Raw genomic sequence first — 10,501 nt, 5'->3', positions numbered from 1 at the left:
TGTGAATTACAAAAACATGCATGTTCGAGTCATATCATATAGCCAGCCCTTTCAGGGGTCCGGTGAATCATCTCTGTAAAATCATCTCTGTAAAACCATCATGGCCCTAGTGCCATCACCACCTTATTACAACACATCATCATATATTTATACACATATCCTGGCCTTCTATTGAGGGACTCAGGGAATAATGCAGTGAACTGTGCACGAGAACATATCCTGGCCCGAGACTCAGGGAAAGAAGTGTTACAATATACACGAGTAGAGTAGTGAGTAACTATATGTAATTTAAATCATTGTCAGAGACTCGACAGAATAAGAAAGTTAAGCTTTTGTTTGAGGACCCGTGTAACGGTGTAGTCATCTCGAGTGTCCTCTAAATGCCATTATGGGCTATCTCAAAAGTAATCTCGGGGACCCTAGACATGTATTAATGTAGGGCCAAATCATTTATGGAATCAAAACACTTAATCTCATATAGTCTTTAAGACTTGGAGCCTGTACCTTTGGTACCTTTTTAACATATACCAGTTTCCAGGGAAATAGTTTGACTACTGTAGGAGTTCAATATTCAGAAGTAAATAAGAGATGTTTGAGAATAGAGTTACCCTAGAGCTCAGATCATATTCAACTTACAACTAAGACAAAGGCATGCCCAAAAGATGAAAGAGAATAAGCTTTATGTAGTCTGTACTTTCCTTCAGGGGATCTACATACACATATTTCGTACCCGGCCCATCATGGGGCTTGGTGAATCATTATGGCATCGTAATCTCATTTTTGGTATTAAATACGTGTCAAGGAAAATGAGAGATAGCTTTTTACACACTATTGTTTAACACGTAGAAGCCTTACTAGGCAATACTCAATCCTTACAGAAATTCCAAAACTAAGCAGTGGATAGGGGTTATGAGGCGTACTTAGAGTTTTGGGGATGGAATTATCTCTAAATTCCACACATAATTCACCTAAGGCTAAAACTTGCCAAAAGGAAAGAAAGATAGCTGTACGAGCTTATACCAAAACATGCCAAGAGAAAGCTTTACATACCTTGTTTGAATTATTCCTTATCCTGCTTGCCTCGCCGTCCTTTGAACCTATTCAGCATGAAAGTAATATAAATATCAACCCCTCTTAACTTTCCAGCATCTTAGGTTACACCTTAGTACCAATGGAATCTATTCCCTTAGTCGTTTCCCCGACTAGTTCTTTAGTTTGTTAAGGCGTTAACGAAAATTGGGCAGCACTTCCCCTATAATGTGCCCTATCCAAATTTCCAATTAGGGCCCTAAGACCTACAGCCAACCAACAACAACAACCTACAACAATTCATACCAACAATATACAACATAAACTCCAAACGACTTATTCAAAAATGCGATATCACAATAGAGCGTCTAGCCTTTATTTTGTGACGCCTTTAATTATACGCAACGGGGGGTCATGTGGATTTAACCAGCATCACCCTAAACCATATTAGAACATGTTTAGGTCCTGAAATAACACACCACACCCCTGAAGCAGCAACTCACAAGAACAACGCCTTACTTTGACGACAATTCGACTATAACGACTACAATTTAGTTTATTCCGAATGCCAAGTATTCCAATGATATTTACACACTTCCAGCCACCTATAGGGCGTGTAACATTCTCCATAAGAACACATAAAGCTCAGATTTAAATAAGAAACCTTACCTTACGTTAAACTTGTCAAACTCGCCAAAACTATCCAAAATGTGAAATCTGGACAGCTTGTTGTTTTACATTGTCACTTCGTTTCGAAGGAGTAATGGAGGGAAACAGGATTTACGTCCTTCATGAAAGTTATATACATGCGTCTTAGGGCCACAAAAAATTTTGAATCATCCTTATATCAATTTTGTACAAAAGGATATGACCAAAATACTCACAGCTGTCCGTGTAGGATTTCCAAAACCAAATCTGGGCAGTACCTCCTCTACACGTCATCACCCTTTTTCAAGAAGCTAAAGGAAAAACTGGATTTTATAGTCTGAACAAAAGTTATCGGCCTCTGAAATACCTTTCCAAAAAATATTAAAGCATTCAAAACAAAACTATACACAAGAAGTTATACCCATATTACTAACAACAGTCCCTTCCAAAAATGGGTTGGTTAATTAGTTCTTAACATTTTCTCCTTCAACTTTCTCTTATTTCTTTCCAAGTGTAAACTGCAACCATGGTTCCATAGGCATCCTAAGACACATGTATACACCCCCACATGGTTGAAAAATATTGTAGATAATTAATTCACGGAGGAAAATTGAAGAACTCACCTTTAATTCTTCAAAAACGTTACTGCCTTGTTCCTTTTGGTTCTTCACATTTTTCCTCTCATTTGGCTGATGTTTTTGGATGGAAAATGAGTTAAAGAGTCAGCCAACATGTATATATACACCTCCTTAGGAGGTGACACGTGGCAGCCCCCTAGGGTGACACGTGGCAGCCTCCTAGGGTGACACCTCGTCCAAGCTTCCAACACAAAACTGCCATGTGGCAGCGTGGGGTCCATCCCAAGTAGGTGAGTCACCTGCCTGCTTGTCACCTGCTTGCTTCACTTTCGTAAGTTCGGAAACTAGTTTTTGCTCCCTCTCGTAGGTTCATAATCTCGTCTTATTTTATGTACCTATGTAATCCGTGCTACGTAAGTTTAATATATGCTTAAGTAGCTCAAGTGCATATGACTTTTAACTTAGTAGCTTACATAGGTAAATCGAGTCCTACGACTCATTACTTGGCCTCCAATTCCTTTCGGACTCTTATGATTTCATCTCCAACCTTCTCTAGTATGGGGTATCACATTCTCCCTTCCTTAGAGCCGTTTGATAGTGTCGTAACTTAAGTGGCTCACATGCTAGCTTCTAAGTAACTTAAGGGACATTCCGAGTTTAAAAAGGGTGGGGTGTAACATCCTTCCCCCCTTTAGAACATTTGTCCCCGAATGTTAGAAAAAACTTCTCTTAGCACCTTATACAAATCGTAGGGAGATTCTTTGCTATTTTCGTAACACATACTTCCATACCAATACTTCATATACGTGTTTCAAGAATCTGGGTTACCTGTAAACATCAGTTACAGGTGCAAATACTTGTATTTCATATTCTCTTCAGTTCCCCGATCATCCTCTTTCTGGTTTTTGTTTTTCTATCGTATCTTGATGGAAGACACGTCTTTATTCTACAATCTTTCAGTTCGCCGATCTAGGATGGCGGTAGGTTTTTCCTCACCGGATTCCATCTCCTGGACCTTACCTATGGCATATACCCTGGGTGTCTCATTAGTATCTTTGTGAAGCATTCTTATCTGATGGACTGGGCGTATAGTTTCCAAATGAGGTGGTAAGCTGAACTTACCAGCCACGTTGCCCACCTTATGAGTAACTTGATACCGTCTAACATATTTTGGGTCAATTTCCTTTTCTAGGTGACCCTATGATGAACATCCAATCATCAACTTGAACTCTGTATGTCGATGTCGATTATCTGTATATCATTCTTGCCGACTCTGGGCTTTTAGTCAATAGCTTGCTTAATCATGTCTGGGCCATTGGAATACTGGAGTAGTAATTATTATTGTAGGAAACTTGATAAGTGAGGGATAATCATTTCGGCTACCTTCGAAGTTAGTCTCCCGGCTTGTGACATATCTTCTAGCGTCTAATAGTGCGCTCAGTCTGTTTAGTAGATCGAGGGAGGAATGCGGTACTAAGACCCATCTGTGCTCCTGATCTCTTCTTGGACTGATCTCAAGGCGTTAATTATAATTGAAGTCCCTTTATATGGGATATTAGATAAGGAAACCTCACAGAACCTTACTACTTCCTTGTCATATAACTTCACCTAGTTCTAGCGGCATAGGTGGTCTTGCTTGGAAACAAATAAGATGATTCGTTAGCCTACTCACAATAACCCATATAGTACCCTACTCTTACAGAGTACAAAATAGGTTCATAATGACGTTAATAATCTGGGAACCGTTAGCCTCGTATAATCTTTCTCGACTCTTTTTAGAACTTTAACTGACGTTCGATCTTTTGGATCCTGCTTTTTTGCCCTCAGAGTTGGCTACCAAGTGGTGTCAAAATTCCCTCACCCACTGGCCCATATAGCCATTCTGCGGTTTCCCTCTCATTAACTAGCTCTATGCTGACGAGTTGTGGCATTCGAGTGCGTCGTCAATTAGCAATTAGCTAATCCTTCTTGTTTTTCTTAAGCCCTTGTTACAATTTCCTTAACGTATCTTATAATACTCTGGGTACATAATCTTATATCATTTTTCTATTACTAGTTTAGATTCTTCCATCTCGCGCGATCACACCAGCACTAACGCATTAAGTTCCATCAAAATATTGAAGTTAAGCGTGTTAGGGCAAGAGTAATATCGGGATGGGTGAACTCTATGGGAAGTCTTTGTGTCGCATTTCATTGTAACCTTTTCCACGAGTTATTGGCACTCAACTTAGCCCAAGATTTACCTCAGCATTGTCTCGCGAGTCTTTATATTTCGCCTTGTCCTTTCCTCTATTATCTTGCAACCAGTATCGACGTAGACTTTTAGCTCCACCATCCTCTATTCACTTTGTGTCCTCCTCATTTTCTACCACAGGAGGCTTTCTATTCCTTTTTCTTTGGTTATTTATCTATCGCAACATCATTTGCGACTAACTCTATAACCAATATTTTGGCTTTTGGTCTAGCATACTGTCGTTATCCTTTGTAGTGTCTCTTGAATTATTCGATATCCTTTCATTGGTACATTCTTTTATTTTTATATGCAGCCGCCTTCTAGTGTTATGTTGTTCAGGGTCTCGTCACAAACTTCTTAACGCTACCTTATGTAGCATTCCGGCTTCCATCCAATTATTGGTAACTTCCGGACCTTTCCAACTTGGTTTAGCAAGATATCTTATCGAAGTTTAGACGTCTATCTCACATTTATTGCTATATTAATTGCCTCCTCCTACCTTTGCCATTTTCTCATTAACTCCCCCCCTTTAGGGGGTACCCACACTTTCCTCTGTTTGTACTTTGTTCTACGTCTCTATGTCCAGTCTAAATTTTTGTCCAATTCCTTTCACCAATCTATTTGGTACCGCATCATTTCTTCGTTTATCTGCATGTTTATAATCTGACTATCCGCGTACGGAGCCTTGATTAAATTACGAAGCAACGAGAACCTTTCCATATATAACGTGATGTCTTATCTACTAATCAGTACTTGAACAATGTGACCCAGGGAACAACTCGTCCAAGGCCACCTTCTACTTTTTCTTTTTCCAAGAATTACTTAGCACCTGTAGTTGTTCCAATCCCAATTAGGTAGTGCTAGTATTCCGACGATAACTATTCTAGGTTTTCTCGAAGTAGTGGTTTTGTCCCAACCTATATCCTTTGCTTCTTGGGGCGAATAGAAGTTACGTCATTTGTTCCTTAAGTTTTCCATCCTCGTCCCTTAAGGATTCCACTATTTTTGGGGCGACGTTGTGTACACGCGTCATTTCTTTGTATCTTAAACCCCATGCTCTTACTGCATTCTCAATGCAGGCCTTTAACTTAGGCAAAGCGTACTAAGTGCGTCTTACTAGTGGTTCCAATTTATCCCTGCATACTCATATCACACTGTTCAATTCATACTTATATATCCCCCTTTTAACTCGTATATATATTTGGTTCTTGACATCTCTTTGAGGTGCTTTTGTTAAAAGTTCTTTCCCTAATTAGTCGGTGGCAAATTATAAACTATTATCGTATATCATTTTCCAACCATTGTTGGAAGAAATCAGAACCTCTTAAACATCACAGTACTTCTTCTAATACTTGACCTACCTGGTCTCCTTCTGAGTTTATCCTCGAGTTATGAACAACTCATCTAATTTACAATTAGGAGTTGAGGGCTTGGTATTTTTTTTAGAAAAGAGTGAAACTCATTCGCGGGACATCTTATCCTTCACCCTGAGCCCTCTGTTTATATTTCTACAGTACAAATACAGCTGGAGATACCATAGTCTGAACTTTACTACTTAATTAAGCTTTTGTTCCTCCGAAATAAAATTCTTCAAGTAGAAAGGGTGCCCTTTGTCGGTGACCTAAAGGATACCTCTTACAGTTTTAGTTAAACACAGTAGGGGTATTTGGTATCAATTTCTCGGGCATCTCAAAAATCTATGCTTCATTTCCTTTTCCTTATTCTGGGAAAATTTCGACAAAGTTTCCTCTACATTTCTTACTTATGCCAAAACCTGCATGCAGAAAATACCAACAATGCCTCACAGGGCCAGCATATATATATATATACATATCATATCACAGCCGCACAGGGCTTTCAATGTCATCTCATATCACAGCCACTCAAGGCTTTCAATGTCAACAATAATATAAAAATACTAGACTTACCTCATATGTCCCACTTCAAACTGCATCTGTTGCACTTTTTGTCTGCTTTTCTTTCAGGTTTCAACTTTATATTTTAATACCTTACCCGAAGAATATCTTTCGTGGCTTTACTTTACTTACCTGCATGCTTTGTAACTTTCCATGTCATCAATTACTTCCTTCTGTTAGTGTCGTCCTTCTGTTAAGATCCAAGGTTAGTATAAGGAATTTTTCCTATGACTCGGATCTAAAGCACGATCTCAGATGTAGAAGAAAGGTAACATCCTAAATGTCCTATAACTTCCTGTTTATAGATGTGGCACGCAACACATCGATAACCAAGACTCTATTAGACATGGTCTGCAGACACTCTGAGGACGAACTGCTCTGATACCACTTCTGTCACGACCCAACCCCGTAGGCCGCGACTGGGGTCCGACCTGGACCCCCGTACACATATCTATTAGCTGAGGTCACATTGAATCGTAAATAAGACAATATCATGTAACAGAGCCCCACTGGGCGATAACATTTTCATAAACTGTAGCCCTTTTCGTTTGTACCACAACACAATAGGGCACGCAAACCGACAAGGCTGCCATAATATAATAACATATATCATATATCATATAGACCCAGCTGAATCAAACAAACATACACAACCCACATATACATGTCTGCAGACCTCTAAACATATAAATGACAACATATGGCGGGACAGGGCCCCCGCCGTACCCCTGAATGGATGAAATAATTTTTATACATCCGTGGATAATATCACAAAACTAGGCCCCGATACAATGGAGCCTCTTCCAACTGAGCTGCATGGAATCCTAAGCTGACGGACTCCCAAAATCTGTATCTGTACCTGCGGGCATGAACGCAGCCCCCCGAGAAAGGGGGTCAGTACGATATATGTACTAAGTATGTAAAACATAATATAATACAACTGGAAGCATATCTGAGATAGAGAAATAGGGGATAAGATATCAATTCAGAAACCTGTACCTGTACTTTGTGAATTACAAAAACATGCATGTTCGAGTCATATCATATAGCCAGCCCTTTCAGGGGTCCGGTGAATCATCTCTGTAAAATCATCTCTGTAAAACCATCATGGCCCTAGTGCCATCACCACCTTATTACAACACATCATCATATATTTATACACATATCCTGGCACTCTATTGAGGAACTCAGGGAATAATGCAGTGAACTATGCACGAGAACATATCCTGGCCCGGGACTCAGGGAAAGAAGTGTTATAATATACACGAGTAGAGTAGTGAGTAACTATATGCAATTTAAATCATTATCAGAGACTCGATAGAATAATAAAGTTAAGCTTTTGTTTGAGGACCCGTGTAATGGTGTAGTCATCTCGAGTGTCCTCTAAATGCCATTATGGGCTATCTCAAAAGTAATCTCGGGGACCCTAGACATGTATTAATGTAGGGCCAAATCATTTATGGAATCAAAACACTTAATCTCGTATAGTCTTTAAGACTTAGAGCCTGTACCTTTGGTACCTTTTTAACATATACCAGTTTCCAGGGAAATAGTTTGACTACTGTAGGAGTTCAATATTCAGAAGTAAATAAGAGATGTTTGAGAATAGAGTTACCCTAGAGCTCAGATCATATTCAACTTACAACTAAGACAAAGGCATGCCCAAAAGATGAAAGAGAATAAGCTTTATGTAGTCTGTACTTTCCTTCAGGGGATCTGCATACACATATTTCGTACCCGTCCCATCATGGGGCTCGGTGAATCATTATGGCATCATAATCTCATTTTTGGTATCAAATACGTGTCAAGGAAAATGAGAGATAGCTTTTCACACACTATTGTTTAACACGTAGAAGCCTTACTAGGCAATACTCAATCCTTACAGAAATTCCAAAACTAAGCAGTGGATAGGGGTTATGAGGCATACTTAGAGTTTTGGGGATGGAATTATCCCCACATTCCACACATAATTCACCTAAGGCTAAAACTTGCCAAAAGGAAAGAAAGATAGCTGTACGAGCTTATACCAAAACATGCCAAGAGAAAGCTTTACATACCTTGTTTGAATTATTCCTTATCCTGCTTGCCTCGCCGTCCTTTGAACCTATTCAGCATAAAATTAATATAAATATCAACCCCTCTTAACTTTCCAGCATCTTAGGTTACACCTTAGTACCAATGGAATCTATTCCCTTAGTCGTTTCCCCGACTAGTTCTTTAGTTTGTTAAGGCGTTAATGAAAATTGGGCAGCACCTCTCCTGTAATGTGCCCTATCCAAATTTCCAATTAGGTCCCTAAGACCTAGAGCCAACCAACAACAACAACCTGCAACAATTCATACCAACAATATACAACATAAACTCCAAACGACTTATTCAAAAATGTGATATCACAATAGGGCGTCTAGCCTTTATTTTGTGACGCCTTTAATTATATGCAATGGGGGGTCATGTGGCTTTAACCAGCATCACTCTAAACCATATTAGAACATATTTAGGTCCTGAAATAACACACCACACCCCTGTAGCAGCAACTCACAAGAACAACGCCTTACTTTGACGACAATTCGATTATAACGACTATAATTTAGTTTATTCCGAATGCCAAGTATTCCAATGATATTTACACACTTCCAGCCACCTATAGGGCGTGTAACATGCTCCATAAGAACACATAAATCTCAGATTTAAAGAAGAAACCTTACCTTACGTTAAACTTGTCAAACTCGCCAAAACTATCCAAAATGTGAAATCTGGACAGCTTGCTGTTTTACCTTGTCGCTTCGTTTCGAAGGGGTAATGGAGGGAAACAGGATTTACGTCCTCATGAAAGTTATATACATGCGTCTTAGGGCCGCAAAAAATTTTGAATCATCCCTATATCAATTTTGTACAAAAAGATATGACCAAAATACTCACAGCTGTCCGTGTAGGATTTCCAAAACCAAATTTGGGCAGTACCTCCTCTACATGTCATCACCCTTTTTCAAGAATCTAAAGGAAAAACTGGATTTTAGAGTCTGAACGAAAGTTATCGGCCTCTGAAATACCTTTCCAAAAAATATTAAATCATTCAAAACGAAACTGTACACAAGAAGTTATACCCATATTACTAACAACAGTCCCTTCTAAAAATGGGTTGGTTAATTAGTTCTTAACATTTTCTCCTTCAACTTTCTCTTATTTCTTTCCAAGTGTAAACTGCAACCATGGTTCCATAGGCATCCTAAGACACATGTATACACCCCCACATGGTTGAAAAACCTTGTAGATAATTAATTCACGGAGGAAAATTGAAGAACTCACCTTTAATTCTTCAAAAACGTTGTTGCCTTGTTCCTTTTGGTTCTTCACGTTTTTCCTCGCATTTGGCTGATGTTTTTGGATGGAAAATGATTTAAAGAGTCAGCCAACATATATATATATACCTCCTTAGGAGGTGACACGTGGCATCCCCCTAGGGTGACACGTGGCAGCCTCCTAGGGTGACACCTCATCCAAGCTTCCAACACAAAACTGCCATGTGGCAGCGTGGGGTCCATCCCAAGTAGGTGAGTCACCTGCCTGCTTGTCACTTGCTTGCTTCACTTTCGTAAGTTCGGAAACTAGTTTTTGCTCCCTCTTGTAGGTTCGTAATCTCGTCTTATTTTATGTACCTATGTAATCTGTGCTACGTAAGTTTAATATATGCTTAAGTAGCTCAAGTGCATATGACTTTTAACTTAGTAGCTTACATAGGTAAATCGAGTCCTACGACTCATTACTTGGCCTCCAATTCCTTCCGGACTCTTATGATTTCATCTCCAGCCTTCTCTAGTATGGGGTATCACATTCTCCCTTCCTTAGAGCCGTTTGATAGTGTCGTAACTTAAGTGGCTCACATGCTAGCTTCTAAGTAACTTAAGGGACATTCTGAGTTTAAAAAGGGTGGGGTGTAACATAATCAACCTCACCTTCTCCATGGCATCATGCACTAATTTGGGTCCTATCAAGGCAGATTCACCAACCTCAAACCAACCGATAGGATACCTACACCTTCTACCATATAAGGCCTCAAATGGAGCCATCTAAATGTGGAATGAAAATTATTATTATAG

Source organism: Solanum dulcamara, chromosome 1, assembly GCF_947179165.1.
Source record: "Solanum dulcamara chromosome 1, daSolDulc1.2, whole genome shotgun sequence".
Classification (NCBI taxonomy): domain Eukaryota; kingdom Viridiplantae; phylum Streptophyta; class Magnoliopsida; order Solanales; family Solanaceae; genus Solanum; species Solanum dulcamara.
Note: the sequence above shows the minus strand (reverse complement) of the source record.